Source organism: Aquarana catesbeiana, linkage group LG01, assembly GCF_042186555.1.
Source record: "Aquarana catesbeiana isolate 2022-GZ linkage group LG01, ASM4218655v1, whole genome shotgun sequence".
In the NCBI taxonomy this organism is placed as follows: domain Eukaryota; kingdom Metazoa; phylum Chordata; class Amphibia; order Anura; family Ranidae; genus Aquarana; species Aquarana catesbeiana.
Window position 1 is genome coordinate 856,581,785 of NC_133324.1, and position 21,968 is coordinate 856,603,752.

Genomic DNA, 21,968 nt, shown 5'->3' on the forward strand with positions numbered 1-21,968 from the left:
CATGGGAGACATTCCCTGCTCAGGCTCAGACATGGCTGTCTGCTACTGTCACGTACCTGGTAGGTTTTGAGCCTGAAGTGCAGAGAAAGACCTCCCTTACAGCTCCCACTCCCATTCCCCTGGAATGGAGACAGAGGACCCAGGAGTGAGGAGTGGTATGGGTGCCTGGCAGGATCAACAGTCACCGGAAGTTCAGGAGTGGTGGCACCCTCTGGAACCTGAAGCTGAAGAGGAGACTGGAGACTGGAATGCAGAGAGGACCAGGAACCACAGCAGGTAAGTAAGCAGGACTGAAGAGCTGGACTGGAACCAGGAACAAGCAGTAGGTAATAGACTGGAACGCTGGGCTGGAACCAGGAACAAGCTGCAGGTAGTAGACTGGAACGCTGGACTGGAACCAGGAACAAGCAGCAGGTAGTAGACTGGAATGTTGGACTGGAACCAGGAACAAAGCAGCAGGTAGTAGCCTGGAACACTGGACTGGAACCAGGAACAAGCAGCAGGTAGTAGTCTGGAACACTGGACTGGAACCAGGAACAAGCAGCAGGTAGTAGTCTGGAACGCTGGACTGGAACCAGGAACAAGCAGCAGGTAAACAGACTGGATACTGGTATCAGACAGAGGGATGGTCAAACAAGCCAGAGGTCGGTATCGGTCTAGCAGCAGAGGTACCAGGGATTACACAGAGGGATGGTCAGGCAAGCCAAGAGGGTCTGGTGCAGGCGGATAGCAGGATAGTCAAACAGGAAGCCGGGTCAGATAGCAGAGTACACAGGTCAGATCAGGTTAAGGCACATGGAACGCTGTAGAGCAGACAGCGGGGATTGAGTGTGACAGGCGGGTTTAACGCGCGCGCATGCGCAGTGGAACCCGTGGCCATGTTCCCGTGCGTCTGGATCGCCGATTACTGGCAGGATCTTCATGACAGAGGGGCATACAATCTTGTCAGGATTAAGGAGGGCGACGAGTGAAAAACTGTGTTTAGGAGGCAGGAGGCGGAGCCTAGCGGAGCAGACATGCATTGTTAGAGCTCCACACCGCTGAGGAGAGAAGAGAAGGACAAAGCGGAGCCTGCAGGCTCAAAAGGTATCCATTTGAACCCTTTTGCCCCTGGGAACAAACTGTGAAAGTTTGGGCAGGAAATATGGTACTGGGAGGAAACCGTGGCAGAAATAAAAATCACCTCACAAAGAGCTCACAGGCACTCACTGCAGCTGAAGCAGCTCCAGTCACCTCACAAGATACAGCATCAGGGCGCTCTCACAGACAGAAAATGTCACAGCAAGACTCTCCATTTGAGTCAGATACAGAACAAATCCTCTCACAAACTTCTCCACAAGCCTCCTCAGTATCCCCAGTAATATTATTACAATTTGAAAAGATGCTTCATAAGGCTTTAAAACAAACCTCAGACCAAATAACAAAAAGCCTAACCAAAGAAATAAGAGAACTGGGAAACCGCACTGCAGCCTTAGAAATAAAAATGGATGAAATTGAAATTACAACCCAAGAAAATATAACAGAATTGGAACAATTAAAAAAAGAGAATTTAATACTTCAAACTAAGCTCGAAGATTACGAAAATAGAGCCAGACGTTCAAACTTGCGCATAAGGGGAATACCTGAAACTGTGACAGACCTGCAATCTACTATTACTGCTCTATTACAAGAACTAAAGCCAGATATCCCTATTGAACGTTTAGAACTGGACAGAGTACACAGAGCCCTCACAGCCAAAAAGAAAGATGGACCCCCACGTGAAATAATCACAAAATGTCATTATTACAGAACGAAAGAACAAATACTAATTGCTGCAAGAGAAAAAAAGGAACTTAATTTTCAAGGACACAATTATCAAATTTTTGCTGACCTATCCCAACTTACTATTACTAAAAGACGATCCATGAAACCCCAACTAATGGAACTGCAACGCCACAACATTATGTATCAATGGGGCTTCCCCTTTTCAGTCAGATTTAACTACCAAGGTACAATTTACAGAAGCAGATCAGCAGATGAACTACAACAAACTCTTTTAAAATTAAATCTGACAGAACCCACAAGCAGCAACACTCCCACACGCAGAAGAATGGCGTCAACTTCACCTTCAGGCAGCACCCAGAAAATTTCAGAACAAAATGGGAATCATCATTCTCACAAAAGAGGCCGTTATGCCACATCATCCATGGACCAAGAAGATTCAATGGACTGACATCCTAATTCCTCATATCTCTTCATTTATTATACTAAGAGATGGTTCTCTATAAAAAACCTATATTTATAACTGAATGTAACTGCATTCTGAAAGTCACACACTGTGTGGGATCATGTTACATTCCAGTTATATTTCTTATTACTTCTGATTCATATAGCCTTAGAATATATAAGTGAAATAAGGAAATTCTTGTTCAGTTATATATTATCAGGTAATAACAATAGATTTATTATTTTTTAGGACAAATATGTTCAATAATCCAGAAGTAATGGAAGCTTTTTCTTTCTTTTCTTAAAACAAATATATTATTACCTAACTAGTTCCTAGAATTATGTTTTTGTTTATTCTAATCTGAAGCAATACAACCTCAATTTTATGAGTTAACATATCTAAACAGTTACATATGAATAAAATATGTAATTGTTTACTCTAAAAGGGTTAAAATCCCAAAATAATTCAAACTATCTTCATCAATACCAAAGTTATTAACAGTACCTTTCTAACTGAATTATTTAGCCTAGGGCAAGACTAACCATATACAACCACCCTGGGATAAATAATTTCAACAAAAACTATATTCTGCACTCCAATTAATGAAACATCATTTTGATGTCTTTTGACATAGCACTTCTCTCCTGTAAGCGGAAGATCCCTGTACCCCCATTAGCCCTCCTCATTCTCCCAACCATATTATGTGGGAGTGTGACGAAGGCACTTATTCCCCTGAGAGAGATATTTATTCTCTTTCACGGGTACATTGTGATTACTTGCAAAAAATAATTTATACAATGTATCATCTAATCTCATATGTTTTTTGTTTACTCTTTACTCCAGAATTCACTGGTTTCTTTTCTATCTATTCATCTCTTCAGTCCACACAGGTTGATCTGCGCAGTCAGCTCTGCATAACAAAAAGTAAGTCAAAACTATTTGATCTATTGCCATGGCACCACTGAATATACTTTCCCTGAATGTTCAGGGAATAAATGTCCCTCAAAAAAGGACCAAAGCCTTCCGTACTTTCCATAACAAGAAGGCTCACATAGTATGCCTCCAAGAAACACACTTCACCAAAGATTCTACTCCAAAATATATTTCTCCTTTTTATCAACAAATTTACACGGCTTCTGCCTGTACCAAGCAAAGGGGAACTCTAATTGCATTTCACCGATCCACACCATTCACCTTATCATCAGAAATTAAAGACCCAGAAGGTAGATACCTGATACTCATGGGTTATATAATGGATACAGCAATCACAGTGATTTCCTACTACGCTCCTAACAAACAACCTACACCATTCCTCTCACATATATTACAAGTGATTAATACACACAAAATAGGAACAGTGATAATGTGTGGGGATTCGAACCAGGTCCTCCTCCCATTTCTAGATAAATCACCTTTTACACCATCCAAAATAACCTCTAGATTACCTTTTTCTCAACTTCTTTCCAAATACAATCTGGTAGATTCATGGAGAGAAAGTAACCCAATGAAAAAGAAATTCACTTATTTCTCACACCCTCATAAAACCTTCACCAGAATAGATCATATTTTTCTAACAATAGGAATGATACCAGAAATTATTGCATCAGATATAATTCCGATTCCGTGGTCTGACCATAATGCAGTATACACTACTATAGCCTCAGCCATACCAAAAGCGCATGACCCAACGTGGTACTTACCGGACATAATGCTCAAACACCCACTACATCAGATGGCCATTGAACAAGCTTTAAAGGAATACATATCAATTAATAATACAACAGACATCTCCCCAATAACACTGTGGGAAGCTCATAAGCCTGTCTTGCGTGGTACAATACAAAGACAAATGGCACTATTTAAACGGGAACGCAAAAATCTAGCAAAAAAACTAGAACTCAATTTTAATGCAGCCTACATATCATTTCAAGATAATCCATCTCAGAGTACAAAATCTCATCTGGAAAAATCTAGATTGGAATACGATCTATTTCTCACTGAGTCAGTTGATAAATCCCTCAAACGCTCCAAACACAATTTCTACATGAATACAAACAAACCAGGTACATATTTGGCTCGGGCATTAAATTCAACTAACAAATCTTTCAAACCAATACGTTTGAAATTATCAAAAAATGTTTACACTTGTAATCCAGTTAAAATAGTCGATAAATTTCACTCACATCTCGCAACTTTACACAAGACAAACAATGAATTTAATCCTACAGAAGCTGAATCCTTCTTCTCAAAAATAACCTTACCTGAGTTATCTCAGAATCAAAAAAGCAGTTTGGATGAGCCTATAACTATAGATGAAGTTGCTAACGCCATAAAAGACCTAAAACTTAACAAAAGACCAGGCCCAGACGGCTACTCGGCTTTATACTATAAAACATTCTCAGAAATACTCTCTCCCATTCTCACTGAAACTTTTAACAAACTTCTAGATGGACATTCTTTTCGGCAAGAAACACTAATGGCAATTGTTTGTATGATCCCAAAACCCCTTTCTGATGATACTTCCTGTGTGAATTATCGGCCTATCTCTCTGTTAAACCTCAATATTAAATTATTAGCAAAAATAATAGCAAAACGCCTCAATAGCATTATAGGAAAATTAATACATAGAGATCAAGTAGGCTTCATGCCAAATAGACAGGCAGGCGATAATATACGCAGGGCAGTGTTATTGGCACATATTGCTAAAAAACGGAAAATCCCTTTATGTTTTCTATCTCTCGATATTAAGAGGGCATTTGACACAGTATCCTGGCAATATATGCAATATTCATTACAAAAATGGGGTTTTGGACCCCACTTTTTAACATGGATCAAAGCATTATATAATAAACCCAAAGCCTATATAAAATATGCTGGCTACAAATCTGAAGCCTTTAATATCGAAAGAGGTACCCGACAGGGTTGCCCATTATCTCCCTTATTATTTGCCCTTATACTCGAACCCATGGCCCAATACATCAGAACAAACCAAACTATAACTGGCATTGAAGTAGGAGGTATTACACACAAATTATGTATATTTGCAGACGATATATTACTTTTTCTATCATCACCACAGGTCTCTGGTCCTAACTTAATACCAGCTCTTGATGGATTTGCAGCCCTATCCGGCCTTATGATTAATCCTAAGAAATGCCTAGTGCTTAATATTTCACTCACAAACATGGAATTGATCCCGGCTAGGGCTGCACTCCCATTCACATGGGCAGAAAAATCAATCCCATATCTTGGAATTCATTTAACAGCATCTCATTCTGACTTATTCTCAACCAATTATCCTCCTGTATTAAGACAGATCACAAATCTAATAAAACAATGGTCGCAACTTCCTTTATCCTGGATAGGGAAGATTAATGCAATCAAAATGACTATTCTACCCAAATTGCTTTATCTATTCAGAGTCCTCCCTATTCCAATTCCTTCCTATTTTTTGAGAATAGTACAAAAAAGAGCAACTTCGTTTATATGGGGCTCTTCTAAACCACGTATACCTATACACACACTACATCTTCCCAAAAATAAAGGAGGCCTGGGATACCCTAATTTTACTAACTACTACAGAGCAGCACATTTGGCCAGTCTGTCCAAATACCATGCAAAACAGGAAATCCCATTATGGGTATTTATAGAGGCTTCAGAAAATGACCCTCTATTAATATCAAATTTATTATGGCTTGATCCTAAAGACCGCTTTAAAATTCATAATCCCATAACTAAACACTTCTTATCTCTCTGGGATAAACTAAAAACCAAATATCAGTTACAATCTCCACACAATCCTCTCCTTTCTTTTATCAGAAATCCGGCCTTTTATCCGGCATGGATCTACCCAAATTCTTTTAAAGCTTGGACAACATCAGGCATTCAGACACTAAATGACTTCATAGCATCTAAATCATTCTTTTCATTCCCATCGCTTAGAGAAAAATATGATCTACCAAACTCTGAGATATTTAGATATCTCCAATTCAAAAATTTCTATACACCATTCCTAAAGGGGGATACACCATTATCCCAATTATCCATTTTTGAATCAATCTGTACAAAAGATCCATTTGCTAAAGGTACAATTTCATCACTTTATAATCAATTATATGGAGTAGCAAATCTTAATAGACCCTCTTACGTTCAGAGGTGGGAGGAGGACCTGGGACGAACTTTAGAAGACACGGACTGGTCTAACATATGGCTCACATCTAAGTCATCTTCACTCAACATCTTAGCACTGGAGACAAATTATAAAGTCCTAACTCGCTGGTACCTTGTACCCGCTAGAGTGGCAAAATATTCACTTAATACCTCAACTCTTTGTTTTCGAGGATGCCCAGAAATAGGCACATATTTACACATATGGTGGACGTGCCCAGTAATCCAAACCTTCTGGAAGGAAGTCTTCGTGATTGCATCTAAAATATTTAAAAAAATAATACAACCAGATCCATATTTAACTTTACTTAATCTAAAACCGGAATGGTTAACACTCTCTCAATTCAAACTTATGATCCAACTAATAACGGCTGCAAAACAAACAGTGGCCAAGGCCTGGAAATCTCCTACATTGGTACTAGCAGAAACAATTCACAGAATGAATAATACAATGTCCCATGCTAAGATGGTAGCCATCGATCAAAATCAAATTCCAAAATTTGAAAAACTTTGGCATCCTTGGATAAAACAACAGTTCCTGTCAAACTTCAATGACTCTGTCCTGTTGCCATGGTAACAGATTAAATGACTTACAGAGACACCCATTCTAAGGCTTCAAAGAGAACTAAAAAGAATAATAAACTGACGAGCGGGACAACCTTGTGGACCATACCTCTACCTTTCAACCCTTTTTCTTCTTTCTCTTTCCTTTTCTCCACCTTACGATTAAAGCTCATTATCAGAATTTATTTGACCTATATACACTCTACTTGTAAACAATATGTATAGTAGGTATAAATTATTTAAATACCTACGAAAGTAACTAAGGAAATGATATATATCTTTAATTTAGGTTTACGTGAACCCAACGTTTAATATTTGAAATTTCATGATATTTACCTATATAAACCCTACTGTAAAACAATGAGCTTACTTTATAGATCCTTGTAAACTTACTTTATGTATCTTTATAACAGTGTATACTCAATAAACTTCTTTTGACAAGGAAAAACTGCGTTTAATACTAGATAAGGTCACACCAGCTAAAGGACTGCATGGCACCTTTTAGCATGACTCTGGGAATAGCCCTTTGAACGCTTAGGGGATACCTGATGTTCCAAGGACAATTCTGCAGAGGAGGGCTTGGAGGTGGCAGCGGAGGAGGAGGAAGAGGAGGAGGGGGTAGAACTCACAGGTCTGGCATCATCACCACCACCAGCTGTAGGGAGACGTGGAGGCACAACAAGCTGCAGCACCGAGCTCTGTCCTGCATCCTTTTGAGTTGCAAGCAGCATTACCCAGTGTGCTGTGAATGAAAAATATCATCCCTGCCCATGCTTGCTGGACCACATGTCAGCAGTAAGGTGTTTTTTACGGCTGACAGCCTTCCCCAACAATGCCAGAACATTCCCTTCCATGTGATGGTAGAGAGATGGAACAGCCTTATGTGAAAAGTAGTAGCGACTGGGAACTTACCATTGTGGTACAGCACATTGTGCAAATTCACAGAAGGGGGCCGAATCCACCAGGCTGCAAGGCAGAAGTTGGAGAGCCAACAGCTTTGACAAGCTTGCATTTAGACGCTGGGCATGTGGATGGCAGGGACTGGATTTTTTTCCCGCTGCAGCAGATAGGGCAGAGAAATTTGCTGGCTACAGTCTACAGCTGGTGGTGTGCTGCTGGCAGATGTGCTGCTAGGACCTGGGACACCCTGTGCTATACCATCATCCCTGTCAGTGGAGGCTGCTGAGGAGGTAATGACTCAGTATAGCAGGGGAAGACTGAAGTGGGTAAGGAGGAGGAGGATGAGGGACAGGTTTGTGTCCCTTTTGTGTGGCTTTTAGATGCTCTTGCCAATGGGCTGAGTGGTTGGACGTTAAATGCCTTGTTAAGTATGTGGTACCCAAATGGTTGGTGTTTTTGCCACGTTTGATTTGCCTGAGACACAGTTTGCACATAGCAACAGTGCGATCTGCTGCAGATGCTAAAAAAGGCCCAGACAGCTGAGCTTTTTGAGAGTGGAAATAACAGCTTCAGAATGTGATGGAATAGAGTGGCTGTTCTTTACTCTTTCTTGATGTCGGCCTCCTTGGGGTTGTACCGCCTCACTTTCAATTTCCTCCTCTGCTCTATCTGGCACCCAAGTCACATCAGTGACCTCATCATCATCATCATCTCTATCTCCTCCATCTTCATCATTACCATTGGAGACAACTTGGCAATACGCTGCGGCTTGGGGGACATGAATGCCAATTTGTCTACCAGTGTTCTTTCCTCTCTCTAGGCTCATGTTCCTGTCATCCTCAACCTCAGAACCAACATCTAAATCCAGTAATGGCTGGGCATCATCAAGGAGCAAGTGGCTGATGACTCAACTGACTCCTCAATGGCTGAAGTTGGGGCTATAGCAGGAATAGATGTGGACAAGGAGGCAGGTTTATCCACTCTGGCAACATCAGGGGACTGCACACTTGTCTCTGCTTGTGTGACAGAGGATGAGGAAGGTTTAGTAAGCCAGTCCACCACCTGCTTTGCATGCTGTGGCTGGATAAGACAGGCAAACTCACTAAACAGAGGAAATGATGCTCTTCCTGAGGACTGACCACCACGTCCACTTTTGCCTGTGGACACATTTGTTGCTGGCCCCTTACAGTGCCAAGGGAACGTCTGCCTCTCCTTGTTGTCCTCCCAGACATTATTGGGAGGGAGGGAGCGGTGCTTAGAAGCAAATGTAAAGAAGAAGTGGAAATCTGTACGTAGATGCACTTTAATCAATGTAAAGCGGTGTTTGATGCACTTTAATTTGAGTACTTACACTACACAGACACACTTCACGGATGCACTATAATATATTGCAATATAATGCACCAAATGTACAGTGATGCACAGAACTATAAGGCGTTAATCTGGCAGTAACGCACACAAAACTATATGGCGTTAGACTGGCAGTAACTCACACAAAACTATATGGCGTTAAACTGGCAGTAACGCACACAGAACTATATGGCGTTAAACTGGCAATAACGCACACAAAACTATATGGTGTTAAACTAGCAGTAACGCACACAGAACTATATGGTGTTAAACTGGCAGTAACACACACAAAACTACATGGCATTAAACTGGCAGTAACGCACACCGAAGTAAATGGTGTTAAACCGGCAGTGATGCACACAGAATTATATGGCGTTAAACTGGCAGTAACGCACACAAAACTATATGGCGTTAAACTGGCAGTAACGCACACAAAACTGTATGGCGTTAAACTGACAGTAATGCACACAGAACTATATGGCGTTAAACTGGCAGTAACGCACAAAACTATATGGCGTTAAACTGGCAGTAACTCACACAGAACTATATGGCATTAAACTGGCAGTAACGCACACAAAAATATATGGCGTTAAACTGGCAGTAACGCACACAGACAGGGCTGCTGATAAGCCAGTACAACTGGCCCTGTTGTACCGGGCCGGCCACCAGGGGGGGCCTGAGCAATCTGAACAGATTGCAGAAGAAAAAAAAAAGTATTTCTCCAACTCCCCCCTCCTCCGCTCCTCCCTCTGCAGCTGCTCTCAATGAGCACTCAGTCCGGGCTAAACATCTCAGAGGCAGAGAGGCGGAGCCTGACTGTGAGATACTGTAATTTGAGTCGGCGGGAGGGGGTGTGGCCAGCTTTGAAGATGATCGCTCCTAGGTTCTTCTGGTGTGCACACATGAGCTGCATTATGGTGGTGTTCTTCCCTCTCTCTAGGCTCATGTTCCGGTCATCCTCAACCTCAGAACCAACATCTGAATCCAGTAATGGCTGGGCATCATCAAGGGGCAAGTGGCTGATGCTGTGGTCAAATAACTCAACTGACTCCTCAATGGCTGATGTTGGGGCTATAGCAGGAATAGATGTGGACAAGGAGGCAGGTTCCTCTCACTAAACAGAGGAAATGATGCCCTTCCTGAGGACTGACCACCACGTCCACTTTTGCCTGTGGACACATTTGTTGCTGGCCCCCTTACAGTGCCAAGGGAACGTCTGCTTCTCCTTGTTGTCCTCCCAGACATTATTAGGAGGGAGGGAGCGGTGCTTAGAAGCAAATGTAAAGAAGAAGTGGAAATTTGTACGTAGATGCACTTTAATCAATGTAAAGCGGTGTTTGATGCACTTTAATTTGAGTACTTACACTACACAGACACACTTCACGGATACACTATAATATATTGCCATATAATGCGCCAAATGTACAGTGACGCACAGAACTATATGGCGTTAAACTGGCAGTAACGCACACAAAACTATATGGCGTTAGACTGGCAGTAACGCACACAAAACTATATGGCGTTAAACTGGCAGTAACGCACACAGAACTATATAGCGTTAAACTGGCAATAACGCACACAAAACTATATGGCGTTAAACTGGCAGTAACGCACACAGAACTATATGGTGTCAAACTGCCAGTAACGCACACAAAACTACATGGCATTAAACTGGCAGTAGTGCACACAGAAGTAAATGGCGTTAAACTGGCAGTAATGCACACAGAACTATATGGCGTTAAACTGGCAGTAACGCACACAAAACTATATGGTGTTAAACTGGCAGTATCGCACACAAAACTATATGGCGTTAAACTGACAGTAATGCACACAGAACTATATGTCGTTAAACTGGCAGTAACGCACAAAATTATATGGCGTTAAACTGGCAGTAATGCACACAGAACTATATGGCGTTAAACTGAAAGTAACGCACATAAAACTATATGGCGTTAGACTGGCAGTAACTCACACAGAACTATATGGCGTTAAACTGGCAGTAACGCAAACAAAAAAAATATGGTGTTAAACTGGCAGTAACACACACAGACGCTGATAAGCCAGTACAACTGGCCCTGTCCCGGCCACCAGGGGGGGTTTGAGCAATCTGAACAGATTGCAGAAGAAAGAAAAAAAAAGTAATTCTCCAACTCCCCCCTCCTCTGCTCCTCCCTCTGCAGCTGCTCTCAATGAGCACTCACTCCGGGCTAAACATCTCAGAGGCAGAGAGGCGGAGCCTGACTGTGAGATACTGTAGTTTGAGTGGGCGGGAGAGGGTGTGGCCGGCTTCGAAGATGATCGCTCCTAGGTTCTTCTGGTGTGCACATATGAGCTGCATTATGGTGGCAGTGGATCTGGATTCTCTGCGGACTGCAGGTTAGCCCAGTCACATTAACTGCAATGTAAACTCTAATGTCTGCTTTTTCATGTAGCACAGCTGTCCTGACTGTGAGAAATTGGGTTTTAAACTGCACTGCCCAATTTCTCACAGAAGTGCTACATGAAAAAGGAGATGTCCGCAAACCCCACTTTTTATTACTTCTATCTAAATTTTTAGATCACTGGATCACACCATGCCTGGAGCTGAATCACACAGGAACGCACTGTGCGTTCCTGTGTAATTCACATGTGGGTCTGTGCAGTGCAATTTCAAGCTCATTCATTTTGAACGGGCTAAAATTACAATGCACCAAAGCGGTGTATGCAGTACTTTTAACATGCATTGCAACCAGATCACATGGTGATCCGGGGCTGGCAGGTGCAGGGCAAACACACTACGTTTGCGACCTGCGTTTGAGGGGTCATTAACTTTTTATTGACACCCGCTGCAGATCGCAAAAGCAGTGCGTTTTGCATGCAGGTTGAATTGTACAGGAATCCACAGCGCATTCCTTCGCAAGTCAGCTGCAGGCATGGTGTGAACCGGCCCTTAGACATATTACTTCTCATTAAAAGTTTAGAAAAAATGTTTTTTTTTTTTTAAAAAGTGGGCTTAGCTGACATAAATGGTATCTTCTTTTTCATGTAGAACTGCTTGACTGAGAAATTGGACAGTGCAGTTTTGAACGTAGTACAGTATCATCTGCATCCTACACACAGTCATCTTAGACTCTAACAACACACCTTTAAGCCATGCCCAATAATTAAGTGTAATTTAATCCATGTCCATTTTCCAGCTCCATGTGGTGCATATTTTTAAATTAGCCATGCCCACAATTTTAGCCTTTATGCATACCCTAGCCTCTTTGTATACCCTAGACTCTCTGTATAGGGGCGGAGCTGAAGGAGAGACCAGGGGTGGTGCTGAAGGGGGCCCTGTCAGGTAGGCTGTACAGGGCCCTATGATTTCTATCAGCGTCCCTGCACACAGAAGTAAATGGCGTTAAACTGGCAGTAACGCACACAGAAGTAAATCCTGTCAAACTGGCAGTAATGCACACAAAACTATATGGCGTTAAACTGGCGATAACGCACACAAAACTATATGGCATTAAACTGACAGTAACGCGCACAGAACTAGACGGTGTTCATCCGTCACTACACTGACGCTATCTGAACTGTCCCTACTCTAGATATACACTAATCTAAAGATTACTGACACGGTCTTACTACACTACACTGAAACTATATGAGCTGTCCCTACTCTACACTAATGTATGTATGAATAACACGGACTCACTACACTACAATTAAACTATCTGAGCTGTCCCTACTCTAGCTGCACACTATGCAAAGCTGAATGATGGTCCTCCTCACTACACTCACACTATCCCTAGACTGACACTAAACTAATATTCTACACTGACAATTGAATCAAAATAGCATAGTATAGCACACTAACTAACTAATAGCACTGAACAGAGCCCATTCTAACCCTCTGAACGCCGAAATCACACTGAAAATGGCTGCCATTGAAAGAATACTTTTATACCATGAGGCGAGACTGAGCCATGATTGGATAAAGTCGTGATGTCAGTGTCCAATCATGACTCTGACAGTGTTCTGTGCCCTGATTAGCTGAAGCTTTTACTGCTTCAGCCAATCAGAGCTTGCAATGCACTGTTCAGTGCCGCAATGCATTGTGGTCGATTCGGGGGGGGGGGTGAACAAACAGTCAAACGGCCCATGTGTTCGGATGCTCGCCGAACGACCGAACAACGAAAGTTCAGCCCGAACTTATGCTCGGGCCGAACCATTCGCCAATCCCTATTGAGGATAACTCTAGTAGAGTTTTCCTTATATAGGAATGGAGGTTAGTGAATGCAAAGAGAGAGTTTTTCCACAAAATGATTACCACTGCTATAACCTTGTGTGGTCAATGGTGAACTTCAAAACCTGGAACCTTGCTTACACTATCACTTTTCATTTGGCCTTGCTTTTGTCAGGTTATTGTTCTGCTTTACATCATGGCTACCTGTCATTTCCTAGATTGTATCCATCCACCATGTTCTTCATGTTTTCCCTTTCTTTACCCTGTTCTCTTTCACAATCTAATATAGCTCCTCTCCAGTCAAATTTCTTGCTACAAGGCTAGAGAAAATAATTTTCTCTTTATTATTCCTTTTAACAAATGTCGCTTTGCTTTATTGACTTTTTGCAGCACCTCTTTATTTGTGTCTATGTCTGTCCTTTTAATTTTCTAGATCCTTCTGTAGCATCACATTTCAGAACTTATGATCTTGCTTTTTAGAAACTCTGTGAGGGGAAAATGCTTCTGAGACATACCCATATAGAGACCAGACTTGCGTTTGTGGCAATCTTTTTTTTTTTGTACTTAAGGGAGATTGTTCCTCTTCAGCTCATTGTGTCTCCAGAAACTTTGTTTGGCCTTCGCCATTCCAGCTCTACTTTTAAGTAGGTATGTGAGTGTAGTTTCAAAAAGACAGGTTATGACATCAGTTGTTAGGGACTTGCAGCTGGCCAGCTAAGTATGCCTTCTTCTGCTGCATTCCCTTCTGCTTTACGCTCATGCTTCAGGGACCATGAACTGATAAAAGAATGGCAGTACCACAAACTGAAAGTGCTGTTCTTCCACAGCAAAATGCAGGGACTGTTGGTGTGATGAGAAAATGGGAATGGGAATATGGAGAAAGGAATCTTGTATGTCTACTGATGCAATAAAGTTTCCTTGTTTCTGAGAGATATAATGACAGATTTTGTTGATTCCATCTGGAATTTGGTATGCAAAGAAATCAGTTTGGAGATACTAAGTCCAGTACTGGGCAGATAGCCTCATTTGGTCTTGGGACTGTGAATTGGTTTAAAATAGAAACCTTCAAACCATTCTTATAAAGGAAATGGTACAACCACTCCTTGTGCCTGATGTTGGTGCAAGGCAGTCATTAAATCTGCCTTCTTGTGGACTGAAGCTGGCATATTGTACAGCAAAAAGCGAGGAGGTAGGGAGATAGGAATTCTATTTTGCACCCCTTTAAAATGACAGATTAGACCCAGAGATCTAGGTCTCGGATCCAGACTAGCAAAAAAACACCAACAAACACCCCCCTCACCCAAGGAGGGGGGCATCTCCTTAATTGCGAGGAGGGCTCTTGGGTGGAACTATTGGAATTGGGAGTCCAGGGCTTGTGACAAACGGAGGTGCTAAGCTTTGTTTTGGAAGTTGACATCTGGGGAGAGCGAAAATGACTTTTTCACTGAGAAAAAGTAGTAGCTTAGTAGTAGGCAATTTAGTCTTTTTAATGTGGGGCAAGATTAGCTATTCCCCAGTTGAATTCCTTGTTGAATTTACCAAAGGATTTCTCAGATAGGTGTCCACCACCAAAGGGCATGTGTAGAGGACACTTTTTACAAGCAGGTTCAGCAGACCAAGCTTTTAACCAAAAATTTTGCTCATATGCACAGAAATAAGGGATATTCTAGACACTTGGTGAATTACATTTTCTAAAGCATCAACACAAAACATCAATGCTGTGGGTATCAGCGGTAATTGTTTTAAGAGGGAAAACAAGGGAACTGTAAGGTGTTTTTTGAGAATTGAAATGGCGTGGTCCACTACCAGAATAGCTGATTTCTTAAATTCCTTTTCTATAGGATGAATTGCAGCACAACGCTTAGAGGGAGTGAAAAAGCTTTCAGGATTGTGTCAGTCCTTATAAAATACACTATCAGTTTGTTATTTGGAAAAGTCTTTCTTGACTTAGCCAGTGTTTTATACCCATAGGGACTTGTTTGAACCGTGGAGAGTCAGGTGCTTCTAGGAAAACACTAGTTTACACTGCATCAATTAGTGTGTTGACAGTAGAAAGCATTTGGCATGAAGCCCTAGCTTATAGCTTATAAAATGCAGGGCTACAAAATCAGGGTCCTCAATACTTTCCTCAATAATATACCAAAGTTAAGGAGGTTCCGCTTCTGAATCTTGAACAGGGTCAGGGGGAATAGAGGGTGTGTAACATTTTTGGCCTCTGGAAACCAAAGATTTTGGAAGTGCTTTTTCCAAGGGATCCAGACATAGTGGCAGAGACATCTGGTTTTGTCAAACAGTCCATATGATGAGTGTCTAAAACAGATAAGTCAGATAAGGGGAGCAATGTCATTGCTTCAATACAAGGGAACAGCTATCACACTGAGCGGCAGTTTCAGTTTCCTGTGATCCATCCATCTCAAGTGAAGGGATCCCGCGTGGGGTACTCATGGAATGGAGGTCAGAATGAATGGGATTTTGCTTGTCCAGGTATAGGATTTGCTATAGCCCAGGCACTGACAGTGCACCCGTGGCTGTGTCTCTGTAGAAGATAGCAGTAGGAGTGCATGAACATACTGTGTGCATTTTCAGTGAAAAAGGTAAGCAAGAATGCATTATCTGGGAGGTGTGATGCAGTTACAGCATCCTCTTGAGACTAAGCCTAGGTAGGAGGAGAAAAGACACCCATTTTCAAAAGCTCCCTCCAAGAAACATTAGAAACAAATGGCAGGGGTTACCACAATAAAGTAAATAACTAAATCCTCTGCCTACAAAATCAAGCAGTGTGCTATGCACTGCAGATTGTATTACCAAAAGCCAGGAACCAGTGCCAAAATACAGGGAAACCCTGTCTTACCTTATACACAAACCTGGGCCTATTAAGGGTCCAGGCTTCACCTTCCACAATAGGCATACATCTAAATGGGTCTTCAGGGTCTGAGAACCATAGAAATGGGCTATGGCCCTGGACCTGTATAGCACCCTACGACAAGCTATACCCACATTGCTCTGTGTTCCAGGGTGAGCAGCTATTGCAGGCTCCAGTATCCAAAGGCTCCAAATCATCACTGACTGTGGAAACTTCACACCGGACCTCATGCAACTTGGATTCTGTGCTTCTTCACTCTCCCTCCAGACTCTGGGAACTTGATTTGCAAATGAAATGCAAAATTCCACCATCTGTGATGATTTGGGGAGCCACGTCATCTGCTTGGCACTTGCCCACAGTGCCAAAAGTAACAATACCTGGTTTAATTGCTTTTTTCCACAACTGCAGTGTGGGGGGCATGTTCTGCATCCATCTCTGAGCTATCATTTTACGTGCTAGGAATAATGTTTCAAAAATAAATATTGTGTGGTATTTATCTACCTCTACATCCGGCAGTAGCCCCAATATACACAACTTAGGGTCCAGCACCACAGGGGATCCCATATTATCATGGAGGAAATGGACAACCTGCGTCCAGAACATCTGGACTTGCGTGCAGCTCCATATGAGATGGTAGAATGAGCCTGAGTCAGCCCTGCACAAGCGACACGTCGGATCCGGCGTGCGCTGGAACTTTGCCAATCTCATCGGAGTCAGGTAGGCTTTGTGTACTATATACAGTTGTGTCAGTCTGTCAGATAGCTTGTGAGACACTGTCTTGGTTCCTTCTAAAATCTCGTCCCAGTCATCGTCAGCTATGGGTCCTACATCCTGTTCCCATACCGTTTTGGCCTTGTGTGAAAGCTGCACCCCATTGTCTGATTGCGCAATATAGGTGTGATATGAGTTTAGAGGGGTCATCTCCCATAACTATACTCAGCACAGGGGGGGCTCCATCCCTACCTCCATGTCCGGCAACTGGGTTCTAAGTGCGTGACGGAGCTGCAGGTATTTAAATGCTAATTGTTGAGGAAGGAAAAACTCTTCTTTAAGAGTCTGGAACTGCTTGAGCCCAGAGGTGGATAAGACCTGATGGAGATACAATATTCCATGTCTAGCCCAAACTATCGAATCTGGAATTGTTTCTAGTTCCGGCATGTGACTGTTAAGCCACAATGGGGTTATGGGAATGAAATTTCCCCACATTTTGCTTTTTAAGAGATATTTCCCAGATCCTTTGGTGATGTAGCAGCATGCCCGAGTTGTAGGGACCTAGTGCTTTTTTCCCACGGAGTATAGCTTGAACGGGTAAATACATCGGGTGGCCCGGCTTGTCACAGACCAAAGATCGGTAATGTTGCATTTCGGAAGTGTGGAAGTGGTATATGTGGGACAGTTGCGATGCTAGGTAGTAATCGTGTAGGTCCGGGAGGGACACTCCCCCCCATATCAGTTGGGTTCTTCAAGGTTTGCCAAGCTAGTTTGTGTCTATTATTTCCCCAGACAAACGAATTTAGAATAGCTTCCATCTGCTTAAAGATTTTTAAGGGGATGTATAGGGGGGCGTGCCACACCAGATATAGGATTTTGAGCAGTATGATCATTTTTATTAAGTTTACCCGCCCTGTTACCCCTAATGGCAATCTAGACCATGTCTGCATTTTGCTTTTTAATATATCAAACAAAGGGGCTACATTCAAAGGTGTATAGTCAACCAGGTCCCTGGTTACCTCCACCCCTAAGTATTTTATCTTGGGTACCCTAGCGAGTGGCAGTGGGGGGGTTGTGAAGGGTGGGGGAAACACATCTATTGGTAGTATCTGGGACTTGTCCCAATTTATACGCAGGCCCGAGTAACCCCCCATTTGTTCAATAAGTCTTAATGCTGCTTGGAATGATGGTCCCTGATCCGCTAGGTACAATATGGTGTCATCGGCATACATTCCAATTTTATCGACTGTAGTGCCTCGGCGCAGACCCTGGATATCAGGGTGTGCTCTGATGGCAATGGCCAGTGGTTCAACTGCCAGTGCGTACAATAAGGGAGAGAGGGGACACACTTGACGAGTGCCCCTCTCTAAGGAAAATTGCTCCGAGAGCCATCCATTCACAAACATTCTCGCCCTGGGTGTCTGGTATAGGAGCTGTACCCATTTTATGAAGCGTGCCCCAAACCCATAACTGTGCAGACACTCCCATTAATATGGCCAATCTACTGAATCGAAGGCCTTAGCTGTATCTAACGCCACTACCACCCTCGTTCTTGAGTTATCGTGTCAGGCTTGCATATTCATATATAGTCGCCTGATGTTCATGGCTGTGTTTTTTCCCGGTATAAAGCCCATTTGGTCCGTGTGAATTAAAGTTAAGATGGCAGTGTTAAACCTAGAGACCAAGATTTTAGCTAAAATTTTAATGTCTACCTGCAGGAGTGAGATAGGTCTGTAGGATTCAGGGAAATGCGGGTCTTTTCCCGGTTTGGGGAGAACAATGATTTGGGCTTCCTGCATAGAGTCGGGGAGTGAGTTCTGTTCAAATATAGACTGGTGCAATGCTTTTAGCTTGGGGACCAGGATATCTGAGTAAGTTACATAAAATTCCAAAGGTAGTCCGTCCATCCCCGCTTCCGTAATGTCGTGTTCTGTGATGGGTGCATCAAGAAGCTCAATTTGTTCTCGATTTAGCCGGGGGAATTGCATGGAAGATAAACGCGATTAAATCTTCCTTCGCGTATACGTGTTTTGGGATTTATATAGATTGCCGTAGAATTGCTTAAACTGAGCTGCCACCTGTCCTGGTTCTGTTACATATCACCCGTCTGGGTTAGTGAGTGATACCACAACAGGGGGCTTATCTTCCATGTGGGCCAGAAAGGCCAGTAATCTCCCCGCCGTTTCTCCCTGTTCATACACTCTCTGCCTGCAGAAAAAAAACACGCTGTTTAGCCTTCTCTGTGTGTAGTTGTGTGACTAGTCGAGTCTGCAGTTTCACTCTGTCCAGGTTTTCAAGGGTTGGGCTGGAGCTATAGGCCGCTTCTAAGTCCCGCAGTTTGTCAGATGTGAGTTGAAGTATGGTGTTAGACTCTCGTTTTAGCCTATTTATACTAGAAGACAGTATTCTACAGGCATGAATTTTAAAGTCATCCCAGTGTGTGGCAAGGGTAGGGGATTCCCGTATCCTCTCCAAAAAGAAGAGCAGCTCCCTGGCAATGGAGTCATGGTCCTTAAGAAGGGATAGCCAGTGCAGGTTTAGTCGCCAACGCCTGGTGGGAGGGGCTACCCGCAAAGATGCCATCAGCCAGCACGGAGAGTGGTCAGACAGGATCCTAGGGGCAAAACCTGTGCCCGTGACCTTTGGCAATTGGGCCCTGGAAATGAGAATATAGTCTATCCTGGACATAGTATTATGACTTACTGAGTGGCAGGTATATGCTCTAGTCATGGGGTTGGCATGTCTCCAGACGTCAATAAGAGCAAATTCAGTTAGTGTATGGTACAGCCTAGAATGCAGTGGTTCACCAAGTCTGGGTTCAGCCCGTGCCGGGCGGTCCAGAGATGGAGTCATCGTGTGATTAAAATCCCCCATCCACACTACAGGTATGGACGGGTACAGTGCTATAAATGCAAGACCCTCTGCGACCACATCCGCCCTGTATGGAGGGGGGATATAACTAGCCAGTATTAATAAGGGGCCTCCCCCCACAATCGCATGTAGAAAAAGGTATCTGCCCTGCCAATCCGATACCACGGATTCCAGCTCAAAAGGTGTAGATTTTGCTATCAGCACTGTAACCCCTCTAGACATATTTGTGTGGGTGCTGTGGTAAGCCCAAAACCACCCAAGGACGTTTCAGGGCCGCCTATAAGTGACCTGTGACATGCGTCTCCACCAATGCAGCAATGTCTACCTTCTGATCTTTCAGATATTGTAGCACTGCTGTCCTTTTAATCTTATCCCGCATGCCCCTCACATTCCACATCATAAATTTAATGTCTGCCATGGTGTTGGCACGAAGATTATATATGGATCGGCAGGTCAGCATCCCCCCAAAACTGAGACAGCATGTCCATTCCATAATTTAACAAATATGATGCATTTGCAATAAATGCTTGTTTAGAAACATTCCAAGTAATTAACAAGTGCACAACGATGCTAACATTCCCAATGCTCTGATCAAGGGATCTGGAATTTTCTTTCCCTCCCAACTTCTCGCCGCCCCAACTTGGCGGAAGCATATATACCCTTGCAACCTTTATGTGAATCAGCTTCCAGCTATCAACATTAACTGGAGGTGCAGTACTTAGTATATGATAAGCAGGAGAGTTCAAAATAAGGGTGAAAATAAAAGGGTTGCAAACATAGTGGGGGCGATTATTCACTGTGTGAAGCAAGGTTAGGGCACGAAGCATGTCCTGTATGTCTCTCTCACTGTCCCAGTGAGACTCACGCTGTAAAGATACTCAGTCATCCTGACGTATTAAGGTTTTGCTCCTGGGCCCTGGGGTATTTCCATGCATGCGCCATGTGGGCATTGATATGTACAGGGTGATATACTCAGCAGTCCAAGCTGCTCCAGGGCCAAAGCCAGGTGTTCAGGGGTAACAGCTCTATATGTTCCTCACCCCCCCCCAAAAAAAAAAAATTAAAAAAAATGTCTTTGTTTTTTGAATGCCTACAAGGGTTTGACCCCCTGGTCTCAAGAGGGAGAGTCTCCGATGATATATTCAGTAATGCGTGGGTTGTAAAAATGAGGGGGGGGGCGAGTTTGGAAGTGATGAAAAAATTGGAAGAAAATTTTGGAAGCCCAAGTTGTGAAAAGGGGGTTGAATGAGATGGGGGTAACTTTTGTGTGAAGGAGCAAATGTGGAACAAGATTTCCCCCCACAGCGAAGGGAACACTTAGAGGAAAGGTATGACCTGTCATCAGCCGACAATGGCAGCAGTACTCACAGTAACAGGCCATGTACCCGTTTATCCATCCGGACGTCTGCGTTGATCCAACCAGCGTGTTGCCGCCTTCGGGTCTTCAAAAAATATAGCTCTGCCATCCTCCTCCACCCTCAATCTGGCCAGGAATAAAACGGCGTATTTAAAGTGTGCCGCCCTGAGCCGTCTCTTGACCTCCTGGAATTGTGCACGCTTTCTTTGGACTTCATTGGAGAAGTCAGGGAACACTGCGACATGGCCGTTGTCCAGGGTGATATTGCCTTTTTCTCTGGTTAGCCGAAGGATTTTATCTCTGTCTCTAAAGTTAAGAAACTTGGCAATAAAGGTTCTGGGGGAGCTCCCACAGGCGGAGGTTTTGCTGGGATGCGGTGCGCCCGTTCCACTGCAAACATGACAGAAAAGGCCTCTCTTCCAAAATGTTGAATCAGGAGGGATTCTAGGTATTCTTCAGCCGGGTTCGTACCTTCAGCCTTATCAGGTAGACCGATGAACCGAAGATTGCATCGTCTCAAATGATTCTCCATATCATCCTAGGGATGAGCCAAACACCCCCCTGTTGGGTTCGCACCAGAACATGGGAACAAGAAAAAAGTTCGTTCGAACACGCGAACACCATTAAAGTCTATGGGACACGAACATGAATAATCAAAAGTGCTAATTTTAAAGGCTTAAGTTATTGTCATAAAAAGTGTTTGGGGACCTGGGTGCTGCCCCAGGGGACATGGAGACATGGATCAATGCAAAAAAAAGTTTTAAAAATG